Source organism: Ranitomeya imitator, chromosome 4 (genome assembly GCF_032444005.1).
Source record: "Ranitomeya imitator isolate aRanImi1 chromosome 4, aRanImi1.pri, whole genome shotgun sequence".
Classification (NCBI taxonomy): Eukaryota; Metazoa; Chordata; class Amphibia; order Anura; family Dendrobatidae; genus Ranitomeya; species Ranitomeya imitator.
Genome location: NC_091285.1, coordinates 311,853,220 through 311,870,199, shown reverse-complemented (window position 1 = coordinate 311,870,199; position 16,980 = coordinate 311,853,220). Strand labels below are relative to the sequence as shown.

The window sequence follows — 16,980 nt, the reverse complement described above, 5'->3', positions numbered from 1 at the left end:
ACGTCATAATCGGCCGATTTCACTCGACCCGACTTTTGAGATAGTCGGGTTTCGCGAAACCCGGCTCGACTCTAAAAAGGTCAAGGTCGCTCAACTCTACTCATAGATAATTTCTCAAAATAAATTTTTCAATTTTCATAACAGAACACAATCCAACCTCACTGAGAGGGAGACAACAGGGTCCGAATCGGAGCCATTGATTGATCCTGTTGGGAAAGGATAAGAGGTGGCTGGACCATCTACGGCTCCTACCATGTTAATCTCTCCGGATTCATCTTCGGCTGCCCCTCATGTTCAACATCCACCTGGGATAGATGATGCAGCCCCACACACAGATGCACCAGCTTCAGGGATGCCTGAAGATCCTGGCCACAGCAGCAGCCCCACTGTTCCGCTGGAGGCCTCGCCACAGCCTGCTGTGACCTCACGCCATGGCCGCAGAATGGAAACTCGAAGGAATGTGGACACTGGTCTCTTACATTATTTGGCCAGGGCTGCTCAGGATGATAGTGAGGATGCATTTTTTAAAAGTCTGGCCTGGTATCTCCGTACAATAACCTGTGAGGTGAGGCTACATGTGAGAGGGTGCTTTCAAATCCTTCTTGATGCATGCACCCCCCAAGGAGCCCTTATGATTTGTTTCAGTACATTGAGAGGTGGCAGCTGTCAACATGTAATGTCCTGCGTATGCCAACAAATCAACCAGTGCATGCTCAAGAGGGATTTGAAGCACCTCCTCCACATATGCCTACACCTCAACCCTTTCCCCAACATAACCCGCCAATGCCTACACCTCAACCCTTTCCCCTACATAACCCACCAATGCCTACACCGTACCAAATGGCACCCTTCCAGCAACCTTACCAATATGGCCACTTGTCTAAACCCAGTGTTGGAGGCTGGTCCCAACCTGGGTTTGGACGACATGGACATATTGGTGGGGGTTATGACTCCCGTGAGGTGTACTATAGTCATGATGCCCATATTATCCACCCTTATGGCCAGTACTCATCTGGGCAATCTGAGCATGGGCAAATTTTGGAGCAGGCCCAACAGAGAAGTCACCAACAGGGTGAAGGACAATTGGCCCAAAAAGGCCACAAGAGCAGCAACCCGAATTGCTGCCATCACCTCCACCAACGTATCAGAATCTGTAAAAAATATTTTCTTGTTGATAATTTTGTGTTATCTCCCAAAATTATTTAATCTGCTGTGATAGCAATGTGTTTTGTTTTTTTTAACACTTTGGCCAAGTTAAAATGACCACAAAAGCCATATGATGTAAATATGGTGATCAAAAAAAATTTTTGGCTTATGATATCATTTATAAACAAACATTAACAAGCCAATTTCTTTGTGTTTGACAAATCATTATTACACCATACACAATTCAAACATTTTGAAACATATAAAATAATATATAAATTTTATAAAAAAAAAACAAAAACAAATTTACAACATAGAGACAACATTATCTTGCCAGGGAGTAGCACCCTTTGGAGAAAGAAAATAATTTGTATAAATATCTCTAACTTTTAGGCCAGAAAGAGGACGCCGCTGGGGAAGGACTTGTGGTGTAGGCCTACCCACATTGGCCAACATGCCTTCACCACTGTCAGCTGAGGAACACTCATGGATTCTTGTGAAGTTGTGTAAAACAACACAAGCTTTTATGACTTCATTAACATTTGCCTCACTCAGCTGAATAGCAGACTGGAGGACACGCCATTTAGCACACATAATGCCAAAGGCGCACTCCACCAGTCGCTGCTCTCGTGAAAGTTTCACATTAAACACCCGCCGCTGGAGGTCCAGATTGCGCCGGGGATAAGGCCTAATGACATGCCTGGTCAATTGGAAGGCCTCATCTGCCACAAGTACATAAGGGACTGCTTCAGCATTGGATCCTGGGAGTTGTCACGGTGGTGGGAGGTCCAACAGGTTTTCACGTAGCCGCCCACCCATAATGGACGAATTGAAGATCCTAAAGTCTCCAGTTCGCCCATAGGCCCCAATATCTACAATTATAAACCTGTAGTTACTGTCAACTACAGTTAACAGAACTACAGAGAAAAACTGCTTATAATTGTAGAATTAGAGAATTGTAGAGCCCGAGTTTGGCAGCTTACGCACCCTGATATGTTTCCCATCCAGGGCTCCAATACAGTGAGGAAAATCACAAGAGTCAGAAAATCCACAGGCTATTTTCAGCCAATCCTCCGGCATCACAAGTTCATGTAGTTTGTCCCATATTTGAACACATGTATCATGCACAATGCCGGAAATAGTGAACCGCCCTATCAGAAATTCCAGATGTATTCCGGCATAAGACAATCCAGTTGACAGGAATCTGAAAGCACACCAAAAAAATAAATATTAGCAATGTTACAATGCTTGGTCAAAACCATAGTTAAGCAAAGTAATATGAGGATATAAAAAGGCAGGACACCAGTGTACCTTACAAAATTAACACTGGCTAATAACATTTAACATTTACTACATATTTGTATCGGATTTATTAAAAATCGATTAATATAATTTAAATCTGATGCTAGGAAAAGAAAAATAGTACCAAACACATCATCAACATACAGTATGTGAGGATGTTGAATACATACCGTAAGGTAAGGAGAAGACGCTCCTCTGCGGATATGCATCTCCGCATCCTGGTATCCTGAAATGTTATTCCTGGACGTACTGACGCTGAGTTGGTGTGAATTGCAGGAGGTCACACATGTTGCCCAAGTACCACCAAAACATCTTCACAAGCATAGCAACAAAATGGCCATATGGGAGTGTTCCACCTGTTGGAGAGGCCTTAAATAGGATTATGCTGATGATTTAAATTAATTTCAGGCCTCAAAACCGTTAAATGTCCATTTTGTAAGGTTGTGTGAAAAAAACGCATTACGTAAAATACGCAGCCACACCCTGCCTACGGATGACATACGGATCACTTTTGTGGGATCATTTCTGTGTATTACGCCTGTAAAAAACGGACCGTATTTTCATACGCCAAGTGTGTCGCCGGCCTTCCTCTGATTGTTCCACTCCTGGTTTTGCCTTTCAAATACTGAGGTAAAAAACTCACCAAATACTCAATGTGTTTCTGTGGCCTTATTCTCAGACTACTACATTCATCTTCTTTACTGCTGCAGTAAATAACATAATAAAAAAATATTTCTATAGTGCCAACAGATTCCGCAGCACTTTACATTTTAGAGGGGACTTGTACTGGCAATATCAGACTTTACAGAGTAACACATAACTCAGATAGAAAAAGGAGTGAGGGCTGGCTCACAAGCTTAGAATCTATGAGGAATTGGGGGAGACACAAAAGGTGAATGATAAAAATGATTGTATTGTATGATCAAGCCATCAATATAATAGGAGATTTACATAACGCTGCATCAGGGGCGGACACAAGCAACAATGGGCCCCTGTGCAGGAAATACATTCGGGGCCCCCCTCATGCATGTACACTGTATATAAAATACCTATAATAACATATGTGTATACATAGCAGTATACACACACATACTAGCCCTATATATACACACACAGCAGTATACACACACATACTAGCCCTATATATATATATATACACACACAGCAGTATACACACACATACTAGCCCTATATATACACACACACAGCAGTATACACACACATACCGTACTAGCCCTATATATATACACACACACACAGCAGTATACACACACATACTAGCCCTATATACACACACACACAGCAGTATACACACACATACCGTACTAGCCCTATATATATATACACACACACAGCAGTATACACACACATACTAGCCCTATATATACACACACACAGCAGTATACACACACATACCGTACTAGCCCTATATATATACACACACACACACAGCAGTATACACACACATACTAGCCCTATATATATATATATACACACACAGCAGTATACACACACACACACACTAGCAATATATATATACACACAGCAGTATACACACACACACACTAGCTATATATATACACATAACAGTATACACACACACACACACACACACACACACACTAGCAATATATATACACACAGCAGTATACACACACACACTAGCTATATATACACACACACACTAGCAATATATATACACACAGCAGTATACACACACACTAGCAATATATATACACACACAGCAGTACACACACACACTAGCTATATATACACACAGCAGTATACACACACACTAGCAATATATATACACACACAGCAGTACACACACACACACTAGCTATATATACACACAGCAGTATACACACACACACTAGCAATATATATACACACACAGCAGTATACACACACACTAGCTATATATACACACAGCAGTATACACACACACTAGCAATATATATACACACACAGCAGTATACACACACACACTAGCTATATATACACACAGCAGTATACACACACACTAGCAATATATATACACACACAGCAGTACACACACACACACTAGCTATATATACACACAGCAGTATACACACACACTAGCAATATATATACACACACAGCAGTATACACACACACACTAGCTATATATACACACAGCAGTATACACACACTAGCAATATATATACACACAGCAGTATACACACACACACACACTAGCTATATATACACACAGCAGTATACACACACACACTAGCAATATATATACACACACAGCAGTATACACACACACACTAGCTATATATACACACAGCAGTATACACACACACTAGCAATATATATACACACACAGCAGTACACACACACACACACACTAGCTATATATACACACAGCAGTATACACACACACTAGCAATATATATACACACACAGCAGTATACACACACACACTAGCTATATATACACACAGCAGTATACACACACTAGCAATATATATACACACAGCAGTATACACACACACACTAGCTATATATACACACAGCAGTATACACACACTAGCAATATATATACACACAGCAGTATACACACACACACTAGCTATATATACACACAGCAGTATACACACACACTAGCTATATATACACACAACAGTATACACACACACTAGCTATATATACACACAGCAGTATACACACACACTAGCAATATATATACACACACAGCAGTACACACACACACACTAGCTATATATACACACAGCAGTATACACACACACTAGCAATATATATACACACACAGCAGTACACACACACACACTAGCTATATATACACACAGCAGTATACACACACACTAGCAATATATATACACACACAGCAGTACACACACACACACTAGCTATATATACACACAGCAGTATACACACACTAGCAATACACATAGCAGTATACACACACAGCAGTATACACACACTAGCAATACACACACACACACACACACACACTGGATAGATCAACATACATCACATGGAATATGTACAATACCTACAGAGAGTGCAGTTGCAGGGAGCTGGTCAGGCCCAGAACACAGGAAATGAGCAGGGGAGACATGGAGCCTGTCAGCACTCAGCCCTGCAGACTCCCGGCGGGCCAGGCCTTCTCCTATCTCCTACCTAGAGTAGTAGTTCCTCCTCTCCTCCTCTCCCCCTATTTTCAGGTGTATTCCAGTCCTGCCGATCACTGAGGCTCTGGGAAGAATGTGTACCTGCACAGCAGCGAGTCAGAGACGCATCTTCAGTGACTCCCTCACTCCTCTTCCAGCGTCTGCCGCCCCTCACCACACTGCACCAGTGACAGCCGGACAGCAGCATAATGTATGCTAACAGGAGAGGTCAGGCAGGGGGCCCTTTTGACCGTCATATCACATGTGCAGCAGAGCGGGCCCCCTGCTTCTCCTGTTATCAGTAATCCTGCCGCCGGCTGTCATTCACCGCCCTGCTTTCTCGGTCCTTCAGGGGCCCCCTCCGGCTCTGGGCCCCGGTGCAGTTGCACAGGTTGAACCGGCGGTATGTCCGCCCATGCGCTGCATGATCCAGTATCTATTCAGTACAGAAACAGAGGGCTATTAAGTTCATGTAAGGTGTGTAGACAGATGCCACGAGGATCCTGATTTGGAAGAAAATTTTGCTAGTGCAAAATGGGAATAGTTAGATAAATGAGGTGAAGCGGTAGGCTAGTCTAAAGAAATGTGTTTTTTAGGCCATGCTTATATCCAAGAAGTATCGTTTCTCCTTGCAGAGATTGACATGCTAAGCATGCCGAGATGAGGAGACTTAAAGCCACAATGCTCCTCTGGGAAATATGCTAATTATGCAAATTGTCTCTTCAAAGAGGAAGAGAACTTGAATTGTAGTGCCACCTATAAAACTATTGTTATTGGGGACAGAGATGGCAACACTTAGGGTACCGTCACACAGTGCAATTTTGATCGCTACGACGGCACGATTTGTGACGTTCGAGCGATATAGGTACGATATCGCAGTGTGTGACACGCTCTTGCGATCAGGGACCCCGCTGTGAATCGTACGTCGTAGCGCATCGTTTGAAACTTTCTTTCGTCGTCTAGTGTCCCGCTGTGGCGGCATGATCGCATGGTGTAACAAAGGTGTGCACGATATTGTATACGATGTAAAGGGCGGAGGAGCTGGCTACGTAGGAGCGCTGAATTCTCCACCTCCCGTGTGCTGATTGGGCGGTACAATACTGTGCGCTCATTCGACAGACAAAGGACTATTGTTCACAGCGGATAAAACCGGAGCTCTCGAGCGCGCTATTCATTTCTCTCTGTAGCACGTGCTGTAAACAGAACTCCTAAATTCGCTGGATTCCCTGGACTTTTCTAACTACTAGACTTTTACCGCAAAAGGTATGTATAACGCTACAGCGTAGCATATGTTGCGCTTCAACGGGGATAAACGCTGGAGTGTGGTCGATTGTTCCTTTATGGAGAGTAGGGTAGGCCTGAGAACCTCAGGTACACAGCTGTAGCGTGGCCCAATTAATTAATCCTTTTACAGATCGGGATGGTTGACTGCCCCATTTAATACCAGTAGTAACATATATAGTTATTAGATCAACGGTCAGAACATTGTTTTGTAAGCACGTGTATTTATTGTACGTTTGTTTTCTTTTTAGGAACTATGCTCACTTCCGATGAGAGTTCTGTTGTTGCTGCTGCCCTGGTGTTTGAGGCAGCACGTCTTCAAGAGGAGAGACGTCCTAAACAAAAACGTCGCATGTGGACCCGGAGCTGGCTGCAGAAAAGATCCACATTGTCACACATGGGTCTCATAAGAGAGTTACGTGACAATAACCCTCATGATTTCCGAAACTACCTTCGGATGTCCGAGGAATCCTTCAAGATAATACTGTCTGCTGTTACGCCACTCATACAAAGGCGTGATACGCCGATGCGTGCAGCCGTGCCCGTGGATGAAAGGTTGGCAGTGACACTGCGGTTCCTGGCAACAGGAAGGTCTCTTCAGGATTTGCAGTTTTCCGCAGCTGTTTCCAGACCTTTCCTGAGCGTTGTGATTCCGGAGACATGCGAGGCCATTGTGCACAGCTTAAGGCATTATATGGAGGTACTACTATATTTTTTTGGCTGCTGTGTTATGTCGATATATTATACTAGCTATTTAACCCGTTCTACGCCCTGGTTGCGCGCATTTCTATTGGTATATGTTCTACATCCTATCATGTGCTGCTCCCATCCTGCGCCCCCATTCAGACATGTGCTGCTGTGATCCTGCGCCTCCATTCTGACATGTGCTGCTACCATTTTGCGGCTCCATTCTGATATGTGCTGCTCCAACCCTGCGCCACCCTTCTTTTATTTGCTGCTCCCAACGTAATTTTAGTGATTATATAATTTCGATATATTGTTTAGCACCCCTTCTCATTCACCGAAGCCATCTGATAAAATGGCTGCCTGCATACTCAGGGTTGTTGACTTTGTTATACTAATCCATACTGCGCCTCAATCACTGTAGGATGTCATCATGAGAGTGTATGTGCATAATATATTTGACCTAAATTGTACGTTTCCTTCTCATCTTGCAGTTTCCCAAGACGGCGGATGACTGGAAGAGGATTGCTTCCGATTTTGATGAGCTGTGGCAGTTTCCAAACTGCGGTGGTGCATTAGATGGAAAGCATGTGCGCATCACGCAACCAGCCAACTCTGGATCCTTTTTTTTCAACTACAAAGGATATTTCAGTGTGATCCTCATGGCCCTTGTCAATGCGAACTATGAGTTTGTCGATGTGGATGTTGGCATGAATGGTCGAGTCTCCGATGGTGGAGTTTTTGAACACACTTCATTTGGGGAAGGCTTGAGGAACAATGAACTGCTGTTGCCACTAAATGAAGACACAAAAGCAAACCTAAATTTTGTCTTCATCGCTGACGAAGCTTTCCCTCTTCATCCACATTTGCTGAAGCCATTTGCACAGAGAACACTCACACCAGAGCGCAGAATCTTTAATTACCGGTTGTCGAGGGCCCGTCGTGTGGTTGAAAATGCCTTTGGGATTATGGCAAATCGGTTTAGAGTGTTCCACACAGCTATCAACTTGAAGCTGCCGTCTATAGACTTTGTGGTTTTGGCATGCTGTGTGCTCCATAATTTCCTGAGACGTCATGATACGAGCTCCTATTCTCCTCCTTCGTTTATTGATGCAGTGGACGCAAGAACCGGAGATATTGTGCCCGGGGAATGGCGTACACAACCTGATAATTTTACAGCTCTTCAAGCACTTGGATCTGGCAGACAGGCAGACGATGCAAGGGACTGTCGCGAAAAATACTGTCAGTACTTTAATGGTTCTGGAGCTGTATTCTGGCAGGATCGCGCCGTATAAAAAAAAATATTTTTTTTTGCTTTGCTGTCATATAAACCTCTCAAAATTACTTTAAATGTGATGCCTATAAAATGGTGCTGTTAACCCTTATAGCTTGGTAAACATTAAAGAAAGAATGCGAAGATTTTTTGTTTTTTTTGTAACAATTTCTTGGTTTTAAATTATTTACCAACAAAATATAACATAACCAAAAAAAAAAAAAAATTATCTCCTTCCACGGCCCAAGAGGTGTCGCAGCGTCACGCCCTGCTGCTCTACCTGATTCTGGAGGAGCGCTGCTGTCTGCTGCAGGAGCGCTGCTGTCCGCTCCAGGCGCAATTGTCTCGCCAGGAGCTCTCTTACGGTGGGCGGTTCTGTGGATAGAAGAGGTTGGAGAACCAACGTTGATTCCGCTGAAAATACATCCCGACCTCTGGGGCAGGAACAAATTTTGTGTGTTGTAAATTTCTATTTGGTCTGGCACCACAGGGCGATGTTAATTGTAAAAATTTTTACTGTTTTAGTTGTCTATTGTGACATCCAGCAGAAAACCACTCGTATTATGTTGATATTTACGGAGAAGGGACGCCGGTTCCTCATTGCCAGAACCTGAGCTGCTAATTTCCCACCCCAGCGATCTGGCCACTGATGCAGCACCTAAAAGGAAATAATAACAGATCTGGTGAACTATGGAACACGCCGTTGGGAAGCGCTCGCTGTTTTGGTCACTTACGTATGTTAGCTTCTGGGGAGAATGCCGCCGACCCGGGGGAGGAAAAGGAGTGGCGGAAGGGAGGTGTTGAGGGTGGTGTAGGGATGCGAGGGCGTCTGCTGTCTGGTGGAGGCGTGGTAGGCCGCTGGGTCATTACTGCGTCTGTAATGTATTCAAATATTTCCGCTACCCTCTTATGTCCCGTATGCAGTTGAAAAACTGTAATCAATGATTGTTAACTTACGTGACGTCACGGACTGTGGGCTCCCGCTGGTGGTGGATGCTGTGGTGCTGCTGGCAATTGCAGGTACCTGTTGCCGCCGCTGTCTCTCTACACAAAGTTAACAAACGCAATCTTTAAAAACACATGTAGAGTGCTGCAGATCAAAGCTAACAATATACTGAAAAATAAAATTTATATCACACTTCACAGGGGTGCGAGGGTGCATGGTCGCAACAGATGGTGGCGGCGTGGTAGGCCGCTGGGTCATTACTGCGTCTGTAATGTCTTCAAATATTTCAGCTACCCTGTTATGTCCCGTGTGATGTTAAAAAAAATGCAATCAATGATTGTGAACTTACGTGATGTCCCGGACTGTGGGCTCCCACTGGTTTGTGAAGATGGGGTACTGGTGGCAATGGTGGGTCTCACTTGCCGCCGCTGTCTCTCTACACCTAAAGTAAAGAATCACAATGTTTACACACAAATGTTGAGTGCTGCAGATCAAAGCTTACAATATACTGAAACATAAAATAGAGATCACACTTTACAGGGGTGCGATACTCTGACATGTCTGTGGGCTCTGGTGTTCAATGGTCTTCCTGTCTTTGGAAAACGTATCATTTCATCAGTAGGCCAACCTCCTCCGATAATATTTTTGGTAAATTAAGAAATTAAAATTTACGGACATCTTAATAATTTCAAGATGGTGGTCGAGATTAGGGAACCACGACAAGTTTTCTCACGGACAACGCATATTCTGCTTGGAAAATAACTACATTTTACAAAAACGGGGCATGTGTTTTAATGCATTTGAGGTCACGTTGGCAACCATGAGCGCAAGCCTCCCTCCCAAACCCCCCCCCTCCTGACAGCGTGCATCTCGCAATCCCCCCATACTAGTACTTGCCTCGCCTTGCCTCCGCACGCAACTCAGCAAACATTTGTGGCGTTTTATAGCGTAGGTCAGCCCATTTTTTACGTAGCTGAAGCTGACTGCGGTAGACGCCAAACCTCCTCTCCATCATTCTGCTAATGCGGCCAAGCACTTCCCGTTTGTGGATGTGTGGGTGGGCAGGGCGGCTCTCCAGACCCTCGTAATCCAGGGCATCCATCTCAGTAATAAAAAAAAGGAGCTCTGGCTGCCCCAGAGGAGCTGAACGCATTCTCGCCGCCATTTTAGATGGAATGACTCTGAACGGCAACGCCCAGAGGAGGAGCTTGACTCCGCCGTACTACCGACAGATCGGCATCGCAATAGCGTTACCGTTTATGGACAGCGTCACATTTGTGACGGCTGAGCGGTACGGAAGGAACGCACATAGTAAATGCCGTTCGAAGGATGGTTATATAACGCCGGAGCGTCACGTAATGTACGCTCGTGGTCTATGACGGCGTGATGACGTTACAGCGTTCCGGCGTGCCTGCGCTAGCTTGTTTTGTATCCCTGACATCGTGATAATGGCTGCCAGTCGCCGTGATCCTCCTTTGGGCATCCCAGAGCTCAAGTTCCTTATTGGAACAATGGATCGGATGCAGTACGAAACAACAGGGCTGGTGCTGCACCGCAACCAGCACAAGGAGGAAGTTGTCCGTGTGGTGTCTGAGGGCCTCAGGAAGCGGTTTGGGATAATTCGCAGCAAGGCCCAGATTGTGAAAAAATGGGGCGATCTCATGTTCAAAAGCCCAGAGCGCCTGCAGGAGCTTCGCAAGGAGATTCGCAGAGGTCAGTACGCAGGTACCCAAAAGTATGTGGCCCAGTTATGGGGCAGTTTGAACGTTGCAGAGCCACTATGTCCCACAGCTATGGGGCAGTTTGAACGTTGCCACAGCTATGGGGCAGTTTGAACGTTGCCACAGCTATGGGGCAGTTTGAACGTTGCAGAGCCACTATGTGGCACAGCTATGGGACAGTTTGAACGTTGCAGAGCCACTATGTCCCACAGCTATGGGGCAGTTTGAACGTTGCCACAGCTATGGGGCAGTTTGAACGTTGCAGAGCCACTATGTGGCACAGCTATGGGACAGTTTGAACGTTGCAGAGCCACTATGTGGCACAGCTATGGGACAGTTTGAACGTTGCAGAGCCACTATGTCCCACAGCTATGGGGCAGTTTGAACGTTGCAGAGCCACTATGTGGCACAGCTATGGGGCAGTTTGAACGTTGCAGAGCCACTATGTGGCACAGCTAACTGCTGACCGAACTGTTTTTTTTCCTTCACAGAGGCAAAGAGACAGCGCCGCCGCCACGAGGCATCACACACAGCCTCTTCGGGATCTGTGCCCTCCGGGTCAACTGTCCCAGTGCCCTCAGGGTCAACTCCTCCAGATCCTAGTAGGTTCCCACAATAATGTGATTTGGATTTGGTTGCAGGTCCCCTTTCCACCACCCCCCCTCCCCCGTCAGCCAGTGTTGCCATATATGCTAACAGACTTTTTTTTGTTTTGTTTTTTCCTTCACAGAGGCAAAGAGACAGCAACGCCGCCACCACGCAGCACACACAGCCTCTTCGGGATCTGTGCCCTCCGGGTCAACTGTCCCAGTGCCCTCCGGGTCAACTCCTCCAGAGCCTAGTAGGTTACCACAATAATGTGATTTGGTTGCAGGTCCCCTTACCCCCACCCCCCCTCCCCCGTCAGCCAGTGTTGCCATCCCCCACCCTCCCTCCCCCGTCAGCCAGTGTTGCCATATACAGTGGAGCAAAAAAGTATTTAGTCAGTCAGCAATAGTGCAAGTTCCACCACTTAAAAAGATGAGAGGCGTCTGTAATTTACATCATAGGTAGACCTCAACTATGGGAGACAAACTGAGAAAAAAAAATCCAGAAAATCACATTGTCTGTTTTTTTATCATTTTTTTTGCATATTATGGTGGAAAATAAGTATTTGGTCAGAAACAAACAATCAAGATTTCTGGCTCTCACAGACCTGTAACTTCTTCTTTAAGAGTCTCCTCTTTCCTCCACTCATTACCTGTAGTAATGGCACCTGTTTAAACTTGTTATCAGTATAAAAAGACACCTGTGCACACCCTCAAACAGTCTGACTCCAAACTCCACTATGGTGAAGACCAAAGAGCTGTCAAAGGACACCAGAAACAAAATTGTAGCCCTGCACCAGGCTGGGAAGACTGAATCTGCAATAGCCAACCAGCTTGTAGTGAAGAAATCAACAGTGGGAGCAATAATTAGAAAATGGAAGACATGCAAGACCACTGATAATCTCCCTCGATCTGGGGCTCCACGCAAAATCCCACCCCGTGGGGTCAGAATGATCACAAGAACGGTGAGCAAAAATCCCAGAACCACGCGGGGGGACCTAGTGAATGAACTGCAGAGAGCTGGGACCAATGTAACAAGGCCTACCATAAGTAACACACTATGCCACCATGGACTCAGATCCTGCAGTGCCAGACGTTTCCCACTGCTTAAGCCAGTACATGACCGGGCCCGTCTGAAGTTTGCTAGAGAGCATTTGGATGATCCAGAGGAGTTTTGGGAGAATGTCCTATGGTCTGATGAAACCAAACTGGAACTGTTTGGTAGAAACACAACTTGTCGTGTTTGGAGGAAAAAGAATACTGAGTTGCATCCATCAAACACCATACCTACCTTAAAGCATGGTGGTGGAAACATCATACTTTGGGGCTGTTTCTCTGCAAAGGGGCCAGGACGACTGATCCGGGAACATGAAAGAATGAATGGGGCCATGTATCGTGAAATTTTGAGTGCAAACCTCCTTCCATCAGTAAGGGCATTGAAGATGAAACGTGGCTGGGTCTTTCAACATGACAATGATCCAAAGCACACCGCCAGGGCAACGAAGGAGTGGATTCGTAAGAAGCATTTCAAGGTCCTGGAGTGGCCTAGCCAGTCTCCAGATCTCAACCCTATAGAAAACCTTTGGAGGGAGTTGAAAGTCAGTATTGCCAAGCGAAAAGCCAAAAACATCACTGCTCTAGAGGAGATCTGCATGGAGGAATGGGCCAACATACCAACAACAGTGTGTGGCAACCTTGTGAAGACTTACAGAAAACGTTTGACCTCTGTCATTGCCAACAAAGGATATATTACAAAGTATTGAGATGAAATTTTGTTTCTGACCAAATACTTATTTTCCACCATAATATGCAAATAAAATGTTAAAAAAACAGACAATGTGATTTTCTGGATTTTTTTTTCTCAGTTTGTCTCCCATAGTTGAGGTCTACCTATGATGTAAATTACAGACGCCTCTCATCTTTTTAAGTGGTGAAACTTGCACTATTGCTGACTGACTAAATACTTTTTTGCCCCACTGTATGCTAACAGCCTTTTTTTTGTTTTGTTTTTTCCTTCACAGAGGCAAAGACACAGCACCACCGCCGCCACGAGGCATCCCGCACAGCCTCTTCTGGATCTGTGCCCTCCGGGTCAACTCCTCCAGATCCTAGTAGGTTCCCACAATAATGTGATTTGGATTTGGTTGCAGGTCCCCTTTCCACCACCCCCCTCCCCCGTCATCCAGTGTTGCCATGCCCCACCCCCCCTCCCCCGTCAGCCAGTGTTGCCATATATGCTAACAGCCTTTTTTTTGTTTTGTTTTTTCCTTCACAGAGGCAAAGACACAGCACCACCGCCGCCACGAGGCATCCCGCACAGCCTCTTCTGGATCTGTGCCCTCCGGGTCAACTCCTCCAGATCCTAGTAGGTTCCCACAATTATGTGATTTGGATTCAGTTGCAGGTCCCCTCTTCCCCCCCCTCCCCCGGCAGCCAGTGTTGCCATATATGCTAACAGACCTTTTTTTTTTTTTTTCCCTTCACAGAGGCAAAGAGACAGCGCCGCCGCCGACAGCACGAGGCATTCAACACGGACTCTGATCCCGAAGTGCCCTCCGTGCCTCAACATCCTAGTAGGTTCCCACAATAAAGTTATTTTGATTTTGTGGCAGGCCCACTCTTTCACCCCCAACCCAAACACCCCCCCCCCCCCCCCAAGTCAGTATTGCCTTATATGCTGACTGTTTTTTTTTCTTTTTTCCTTCACAGAAGCAAAGACACATCGGGAGACTACAGTGTTATTAATGTTATGTTTTTTGACCCACAGCTGTCGTCAGTGTGAACAAGGAGGATCTGGAAGCCGGCATAGAAAGGCTTATCCACACTATGGCGCGGATTCAGGAGCAGCACAATGTGGCAATGGAGGAGCTGCAGAAGCTTCGGGACATGTGCCAGCAGTTGGAGGCGGGCCAATAATACATTTTTGGTTGTTACATTAAAAATATATAGTTAAACTATGATTCCATTTTTTTGTATTAGTTAACTGTACATGAATTTGTTACGTTCATTTGTGCCCTCATACAGTGCTGTGATCGAGACACACCAATCAAACAGTCGTGATAGAATTTCTAATAATAGCTTTTATTTGAAACATTATTTTAACAAGACAATAAACTAAAAAGTAATGTAAAAGAAGTTAGGAAATCACAAATTGTGATACGACGATTCTTCCGGCTGATAACTTTGGTGCCTGACGGGCGAAGCCATATGTGAAGGTATTGGCGTGTAGGAGTGGTTAGGGGGTGGCTGGCCGAAGTGGGAAATGGGAACATTGTGTCGCATTGGTGTCTGACACTGTGACCAACCATTATAATATGAGGGCTCTGTCCGCTGCATTGGCCGGGAATAGACCAAACGAGTGTGCTTGTCCAAATCGCCATCTGTACCCTTGTTTACTGCTTCCAATATTAGACGCTCCGCTAGTGTTCTTTGGCTGTCGTCCATTTTGCCCAGTTTGTCAACAACATAGTGTCCAAACCCCTGCAACGCAGGGCTAACATTGTTTGTTAACACCTTTTTTGCAAGGCTCAACAGTTCATGTGAAACGTCTGAGGTGGCTTTCCGTTTCCTTGGACCTTGCCTCGATTGAGTCCTGGCAGGTGCCGCCTCCACTAAATCTGTTGTCGTGCAGTCCTGTGAACAGTCCAGTGTACTGTCCTGCGCACTGTCATCCTGGGGGGAAAAAAAAAAAAAAACAAGTTACGAACCTGGCAACAAAAAGTTTGACCACCATAACCGCATCCAAACTATATATTCGTAGTAGGTAAAAAAAGGTTGTAATATATTTTAAGCTCAGTAATATTCTTTAACCTTCCCATTTACTTTTAACTACACTGTTCTGACTGCTAGGGGAACCTGATGAATATTTTATAGTCTAAATAGTCTCAACAAGAGTACATCGGCAGCTTGAAGCGATACTATTTTCTATATTGCTTAGATGGTATGGTTTAGAAATATCGCCATTTCATACATATTATGTTCCCCATATAATACTTTACTGCGACAGGGTTACTTATGTGGACATGTTTTTGTAATAACTTCAAACTGATGTGATAATCAGAAGTATAAAACATAAAATGCAGAGAAAAATTATGTAATTATAGGACACATTGGTGAACTTTCGTCCAAAGAGCTACTTACTTGTTGCCCTTGTGACTCCTGCTCGGCGTGGTTCTCCGAACAATTTGTTCCACAGGTGCCAACAAGCGAAAACACGTGGAAGTCCGTGGCACCTCTTGGTCCCTCAGAAAATTCAGATGTTCAAAATACCAAAGCTTTGGCACATAAACATCTTCGGTGGAAGCCCCGGACTTTGTAGTGTGAAGAACCTTGTTAAGCTCCTTCCTCCACACCGTGCGGAGCGCCTGAATTTTCTTTTTAATAACCGCTTCGTTTGCTGGCTCTTCTGGTGCATGACGATTGTAAAGCTCAATGAGCTTTAAATAACCCTCCTGCCTCTTTTCCCTGTTACAATACTCTGGAGATTTGATTTTCCAGAGGCAGGGAAAAGACTGGTATATTTCGATGAATTCCCTGATGAATTCCACACGATTTGACATCTGAAAAATAATTATAAAAAAAAAAAAATTACACGGTTGACAAAGAGTCCTTTAAACAATACTTTTGCCAGTGTGCCAAACGCTTAACAACAACAGCCACACAAAGAGCTCATGCCTACCATCCATTGTTCCATCTGCCACGCCATAGGCCACCATAACCCAAAACAGTGTACCGCCTGCTTCACTACAGCAGCCACACAAATCGCTCATGGTGACCATACATTGTACCATCTGCCACGCTGTAGCTCACCAGACACAACCAGTCACAACCAGTCACAACAGCGTACCATCCGCATCGCTTCAGCGGCGGAACGAAGCGGT

The 16,980-nt window shown here is 45.0% G+C and overlaps 1 long non-coding RNA gene across 1 annotated transcript; it reads right to left on the bottom strand.

Moving 5' to 3' along the window:
• Positions 1-9,092: 9,092 nt before the first annotated feature.
• Positions 9,093-9,656, bottom strand: LOC138674091 (uncharacterized). The gene is made up of 3 exons (XR_011320476.1): positions 9,581-9,656; positions 9,424-9,504; positions 9,093-9,221 (listed from the first exon to the last, which is right to left on the bottom strand). It is a non-coding gene; the product is annotated as an uncharacterized lncRNA (long non-coding RNA).
• Between the last annotated feature and the right edge of the window lie 7,324 nt (positions 9,657-16,980).